The 7,069-nt window shown below is 49.0% G+C and overlaps 1 protein-coding gene and 1 long non-coding RNA gene across 2 annotated transcripts in view; one reads left to right on the forward strand and one right to left on the reverse strand.

Annotated features, from left to right (window-relative positions):
• Positions 1 to 70: 70 nt before the first annotated feature.
• LOC128876884 (uncharacterized) overlaps positions 71 to 7,069 on the forward strand; it is a 139,373-nt gene continuing 132,374 nt past the window's right edge. The window contains exon 1 of the mRNA XM_054123685.1: positions 71 to 1,306. The gene's annotated coding sequence lies outside the window, so the exon portion shown is untranslated. The remainder of the gene's footprint in view (positions 1,307 to 7,069) is intronic.
• Positions 1,315 to 7,069, reverse strand: part of LOC128876894 (uncharacterized) — a 6,986-nt gene continuing 1,231 nt past the window's right edge. The window contains exon 4 of the long non-coding RNA XR_008457146.1: positions 1,315 to 5,450. This is a non-coding gene — a long non-coding RNA (uncharacterized LOC128876894). The remainder of the gene's footprint in view (positions 5,451 to 7,069) is intronic.

Raw genomic sequence — 7,069 nt, forward strand, 5'->3', positions numbered from 1 at the left:
GTCTACGTTTCCGGATGACAGGTCGTTAAGACAAGATCAATTACGTCACGAAATAACGATACGATACCGTTCGGTAGCGGAACAAGACGAATATTTCGATGAATTCGCGTTCGAAATCGTCGATTCTCATCGACGACTAGTGGCGCCTAGCGGCGGCTGTACATGGGGGGAGCGGGTGGCGGCAGCTGGTGGCGGTACGGCCAATCAGCGCTCCCGGAATGATCGCTGCGCGTGGTAGGCTGCGCGAGCGTCACGTAGCCGCGGAGCCGTCAGTGTGCGCGCCGCGGAGAGCCAGACAGACAGACATCTTGTAGTAGAATTTAGCGGCGTGGTGTTTTTTCGACCGTGGGTGTCGGTGTCACGGTTTCGTGTCGCGGTGCTCGTCATTACGGTGTCATCGCCGTCGCCGTCGTCTGGTCGTCGTTGTCATCGTCGTCCACCGCCGTCTCCTTCGTTGAAACGTCGTGAAAAACCCGTTCTCCCTGTGCTCGAGCGCGATCGTTGACGTTGTCCTCTATCTCGTCCTTATTAAACAGTCGTCGTCAACAACACGTCTGGTCGTTCGACGGAGGCTCGATCGTGTTGCTCGGTGTGGTGGTACCGCGGTCGCGAGACCCCGTCGTGCTGGCCGTGCAGCTCGCGTGGTCCAGCGATCCAGTTACTTCGCCCCGCAAAAGGCGTTGGTGGGTTACCTTTCGTCGTCGGCCAGAGGGAGCAAGAGCGAGAAAGATAGCCAGCAGCAGAGTCGGAGTTACTGGGTCGGGTCGGTGTGTCGTAAATACACGGTTAAGCGAGAGGGACAACACGGGCAGGAATATAATTTCTCACTCCGCAAACGCCCAATGAACAACGCTCCGGAGCCACCGATGTGCCGCACCGTGCGATAACTTCCGTCACCTCTCCGACCCCCCCGTCACTCCTCCCTCTCCCCCACTCCGTGCGTGTGTATGTGTGTGTGCCGCGCCGGGCTCTCGAGGTGAAAATACCGCCCTCTCCTTCCACCCAACCCCCCGTTCGAGAGGAAGGTGCTACCTCGCGCGAAGTGAACCACGGGCCGGAGGTAGAAGAAAGAAAAAAAAAAAATTATACAGCCAGCGAGACCGAGTGTGACACGAGCTAGTGAGTGGCAGAGAGAGAGAGAGAGAGAGAGAGAGAGAGAGAGAGACGATCCTGTGACCGGGGAAGAGTGAAATAGAGAAAGAAGAGAAAGAGAGCGAGAGACCGGCGCCCACCCGTCAACCATCCCGATACAGCATGACCTCGAACAACTCGCAGAAGCTCTCCACGACGGAACGAGTGATCAAAAGTAAGCGATACAAACATTTTCCTAGACCTTTAAATTTCCGACCTCGACTCCGTCAGTGAGTGCACCGTATGCGCACCTTGGGTTTATGGTGTGCCGTCGTGCGACGGTGTACGCCGCGATCTTAACTTGTGTGTGCGTGTGCGTGGCCCTGCGGCCTCATCTTTTCCGGCCACCTCGGTCGGTACGTCAGCACTCCGATCCTCTATTTCTCCTCGGGTTTCTTTCCCCTCCCCTCCCCCCTGTCGCAAGCTCCTTTTCCACCTTCCTCGGAGAACCACTCGGAGGCTGTATCGAAAAGTATCCCGACATTGTTTTCGAGGCATTCGAACCAGGGAAGACGCCGTGTCGCGAATTTGGCGTGAGCGTCGTTCGAGCGTCCTCCGAGTGTCGGTAGGAATCAGGCTTAACCCTTCCTCGTTTCAAATACACCGATAGCCCCCTCGACGATCCTAATCGCGGGGATCCATCGTACCTCTATGCAATGAAAATCCACGCCAGAAAGAAGCAGGCGCGTCAAAACACGTCGCGTGTCGTACAGGATTGATTTTCTTCGTAGCTTCGCGGCGCCATTGCTATCGACCTGCCAGGCATTCTCACTGACACTCCGAACCACGCTTTTCCACCCTAATTCTACCGCGTATGTACAAGTCTCTGTGACGTTTCTGAAATTTGAGAAACGGTTCGTGGAATTTCACTCGAGGCGGACACGGGCCGCTCGAACAGCTTCACGGTTTATGTCTCCCTCCCTCCCTCCCTCCCTCCCTCCGCGCGTGCAACCTAACCTAATTCGCGTTTTGCCCATCAACCCCGCCTCCCCCGCCATCTTCTTGTCTGCAGAGCCGTGCGTCTCGCGCGGTTAGCCCCGTTTCCACGAGGTCGAGGAACGGAATTGTCTCGAGGACGCGGCACGCCGCACTCGAGGATTTCGCGTCTGGACGTCCGTCGTTCGAACAGCTGACCGGCTCTCGCGGCTACGTACGTACATACGTGCGCTAATGCGTGTTCCATGTAAATACGTGTCCCGTGGGGATGCGAGCATTGGCGCCGACCGTTGCTTCTCGAGCGCTCCGAATCGAGCTGACCTTTTTTCTTTCTTTTATTCGAGAGGGAGGAAAATATTGTTGCGGTTCAAAATTATGTTGGTTTTTGAAGTTTTTAGGGGTGGTGAGTTTGGGAAGATTAGGGCTGGTTTGCTTTGGTATCTCAGGAATTGCGTCACGTTGACGTATTGTTGAGGGCTGAAGGTTACCCGGTCCCTAGTATTCATCTGTTTGTAAATACGGAGTTTTACATGATTCTACAAATAGACCCAACATCTCACGGTGCCGTTAATTCCGTTAATCTATTTATAGATCCTCTCGGACCTTTCACGATTGACACTATTTCAAGAACATCCTGAACACGTCGTCGAGACTTCTCCCATGCAGACCAAATTTATTAACCTCTCGAGGAACGAATGAAACATTTTCTTGCACTCTACTTGAATGCACACAATCTTTATCGCCCTCAGGGGCTGTAGCTGCGTTTGATTGCAGCTGCAGTACGGGTTTAGCAACCCCCAGGTACTCTAGCTAGAGGGGGACCACAGTAGGTCCCAAAAGTCACGAATTTCGAATTCTAATGGGTATTACGATTGTAGATAACGATCATTTTGATATCAAAAGAAACGTACAAGAAATTTAGGGGTATGACCTACGAAGCTCTGACATATTCAGCGAGTTTCACAGGTACTGGACTTTCTTTGGATAATGCATTTCCGGTTGGCGAACCTGCGAAACAGGTTGGCAGTTTCTGTGCTCCCTTTCGTCGGTGGCGTGCACGCACAATGGTCGACCCTCGGGTGTATTTTCATTTTGTACGAGTGCACGCGTCGAAGCGTGCATTGTCTGGTGTTCGCCGATACCCACCGGCATGGCATGCCTTTTTTAGCCGAGGAGGCGTGCTGACCCACATTGCTGCCGAAAAGGGGAATTGGTTCAGGATGTACAGGTGGCAGGCACTTCGGGGTCGGCGACCCTTATTGCGTGGCGCCCTCCGCGTATGTTTTTCTTTCCCCCTCCCAAATCGTCAGGCTCCTTCGGCGCATCTTTTTCGACGTCCACGTCGAAACGACGCGCGACGCTCCCCGTATTTCTGGTTGGTGTGTCGTTTCTGCTCCAACGACAAACCTATCCATACTAGGACAGGGTAATTTAATATTCGAGCGTTTTAATGGCACTCCTGATGATTAACTTTGAGTAGTTCTCGAATGTTATTCGGTCGAGAATGTGATGGGATAGTTTGCAATGGTTTACTCGAATCAGGGTTTTTTTTTTATGTTTTCTTTTGAAGGTTGATGAATCTCAGTGATTGGATCGATTAGGCTTGCGATACTCGAGGAACAGAGTCAAGCAGTCCAACGTAAGATGAAACGGTATAAAAATAGCCATCGCCGCGGTCACGCGTGCGACCGCGAACTATCAACCACCGAATATAACTCATTGTCATGACGCGAATATCGTAATTTGGAGCACCTCCAACCGTGGTCGACGATTAACGATTTTTAACGGGCCTTTTGATAATCCAACGTGTTATTCTGTCGACGGGACGCGAGATACGGGCATTCATCCGTCAGCGCGCCCCTTTTATATTCCTCCGTCTTCTCGCGCCTTCTAACGAACGGATCTCATCGTCCGCTTTGACTTAATCAGCCCAAATTATAAATAATTCGAACGTGTCGGTTTCTCGTTTGACCATGCTTGGATCAAAGAAAATTGAAATTGCAGAAAGGTGGTTATTATTGGACTTTTTTCGGAGCAACTGAAACTCGAGGCTGAAATTTAGGATGTTTTACTTTTTTCATACTTGTATTTTATTTTTCTCACTGATGTCTTGAATTTGCAATGTTCGGTATCGGAATTTACGTTGAATCCACCTTCTGAGCCGGACTTTCCTGTAGTTACAGTCCGTTCAATCACCCCAATTACGTTCTCTATTTTTACATCCCGTTTTATAATAGTCGCAGGACTCCGCTCGCCTCACCTCCAATTAAATTCTGCAATTCCTATCGTTGAATGCGTTTTTGCGCGAGTCAGAGGGCGCAGCGTCCCCTTTAAAAGTTACATAAAATTTGATTACCATTATTGATCCCGTTTCCTCTGCTTTGAAAGCAATGCAAAGTAGTTCAAGCGGGGCGATATTTACTTCGCGATTCGAGGGGTTAACCCAATTCTTAAGGGAGCAGGGACCGATCGAGGGTCTCTGATAATCCTCTGTTTCTGGATCTGCTTTCCTAGCAGTGCGAATAATAATTCGACCAGCGATAATAATTTCCATTCCTCCGTTCTTCTTCGCCAGAATAATTATTAAGAAAAATAAATTGGTTATTGTACTGGTTTATTTTTGGTGATGTAATTTGGATACATTGTTCATCATTTCTCTGTAGATGGAGGTGTAATTAAGATAAGAATTTAGGAAATATCCAACTACCAGAGAACTACTACTTGACCTTGAAAGGCCTTGACTATGAATGTTATGTTATGTTACGTTAATGTATGAATGTTAGTATTCATAGTTCGATATAAATGCGATTCAAAATTCAGAGGAACGTAACAAGAGATAAACAGATTTCCATCCCTCACTCGTTGGACAAAATCGAAGTAAAAAAATCTAAACTCCCGAATAATAAAAATGTTAGCTACGTAACCGATCATCGAACCATGAATAAATTGTTGCAAGGTGTTTCTATCGGTTATCAGCGACTCTGATAAAATTCTGCACGTTTCCTATCGCGTTAGCATCGAATGATAGAAGTGCTACGGGCCGTCGGGTGACTCGAGGCCGACTCAGGGTTAAGTTGCAAGTTGACGTCTTGTTTCTCGGTCGCTCATCGAGCCGCGTGTGCGCCAGTCGCATGAAAATTGCAGCTCTACGACTGGTGCATCTGTCGAGAATGGCTTCCGTGTACCCAGGCCACTTTCTGGCGTCTACGATTCTGCATGCGCTACAGATGCGCGCAACACGCTTCGTGTATGCGAACTGCATGCACGTCGTCGTCTCGTTCGCAGCCGTTCGAATTACCCCTCCTTCCGTTGTGCAGCTCGTACAGGTCGTTTTGCATCCCGAGCATTAGCTACGTTGCTTTACTCGTTTTGGTAGAAGCCCCCTTTTATAAAGAAACAAATTGGGAAACGTGAGATTTTCATCTTTGTATATAATAATTTCAAGTAATCTATTTTCTACATTTTATTTCATGGTTAGTTGGTCAGGTGGACTTCCGAGAGTACTCGTAGATCAAAGAGAAATGTTTTTCGCTCTCTGATTACTTAACGGCATAATGAATATCCATGTGTGTAAATTGGCCGGAGCCGAGCGCCATGATAATTGCAGTGGAGGAGAAAATATTTTATTACAAAGAACGTCTCTCGTTAAAGTGGAAAAGGTACGTATTACGGAGAGAAAAGTATATAAAAACGTACCTAGAGAGAGAGAGAGAGAGAGAGAGATAAATGTCTACGGATAGGAATGAAAAATATTTAAAATGAACTTTCTTAGTTTCCCCCTCGATATTACCATAACTACCTTCGCGAAATACGTGGGTCGAGTATTTCTCGTACCTTCTAATAGACTTATCTCTGATTCGCCATTCAAAATTTGCACCTAAATAAGATTTACCCGGCCACTCAGCTCCGTCAGAGCAGCACACAGACTATAACTAATCGGGGAACGTTCCTTCGAGACACTTTGCAAAGCTAAAACCACATTCATCTCGCGCCAAAGGTCGGAAATTATTATTCTATATTCCGTGGTCGTCGCTGGCCTGGTTAAACCACTCTTTCAAGATTAATTCATCTCGAGGAAAGCCTCGCGCAATGGAACACGGTTTCTTTCCGTTTTTGCTTTCAAAGCTGCGAGAAAAAGCTTGGAAAATCTCACGCGAAACGGCAGCGGGAGCGGGAGGGACCGCCAGAGACGTCCAGCGTCGCGACGAAAGCGTTTCTGGATTCTTTTCGAGGCAGCACGTCAATTACGTTCCGCGACCACTTTCACCCCGTTGGACAATTACCGAATTTAAAAGGCGTCGCGTTACACGGGCTCTCGCGTTACCGAGCTAATATATTTCCAGTCTAATTGCGTCTCCAGTCGCAGACGGGAACGGAGACACGTCTGCGCTCGTAGAAATTTACGTGTAACCCGCCTCGCGAGTTGCTGCGCCCTCGTTCGATCATCCTGCCTCAGCCTCGACACGCGCCGAACGATTGCCCCGATAATTGCCCGTTGACTGAATTACCCCGGCGAATTATGGGCGTGACTTCCATTATCGGAGGGGATATTGTCTTCCAGAACACGCTTTTCGGCGTCTAGGATACTCGACCTTTTATATTTTATTACGCGCGGAACCTCCATTATCCGGCCTAATAGGGAAGCCTCGGCTTCGGGGAGCCAAATTGCTCCAAAATAGAGTCTTTGGGAATTAATTCCGATGAAACGAACGCAAGAGACGACTTTTCCTTTTAGACAGGTGTAGGAGTCTAAACGAAAAATAAGGCACGGGGATTCGAAGCCACGATCCTCGGATTCACAGTCGACCGCTTTACCTACGCGACCAATCCCGTAGCCTACGTTTCGTGTTCTTATTTGACTCCTTATTGTTGGGTATGGGAGGGCGCGGATACTACACTCGGCCATCCTGAATTTACATTCATTCGCCCTCGAATGTCTGTTTTCTCGGGTTTCGCGTCTCAACAACAGTGCGCGCCGCACCCTCTTTCGCGAGTGTACTCC

The sequence above is a fragment of the Hylaeus volcanicus genome, chromosome 5, assembly GCF_026283585.1.
Source record: "Hylaeus volcanicus isolate JK05 chromosome 5, UHH_iyHylVolc1.0_haploid, whole genome shotgun sequence".
Classification (NCBI taxonomy): Eukaryota; Metazoa; Arthropoda; class Insecta; order Hymenoptera; family Colletidae; genus Hylaeus; species Hylaeus volcanicus.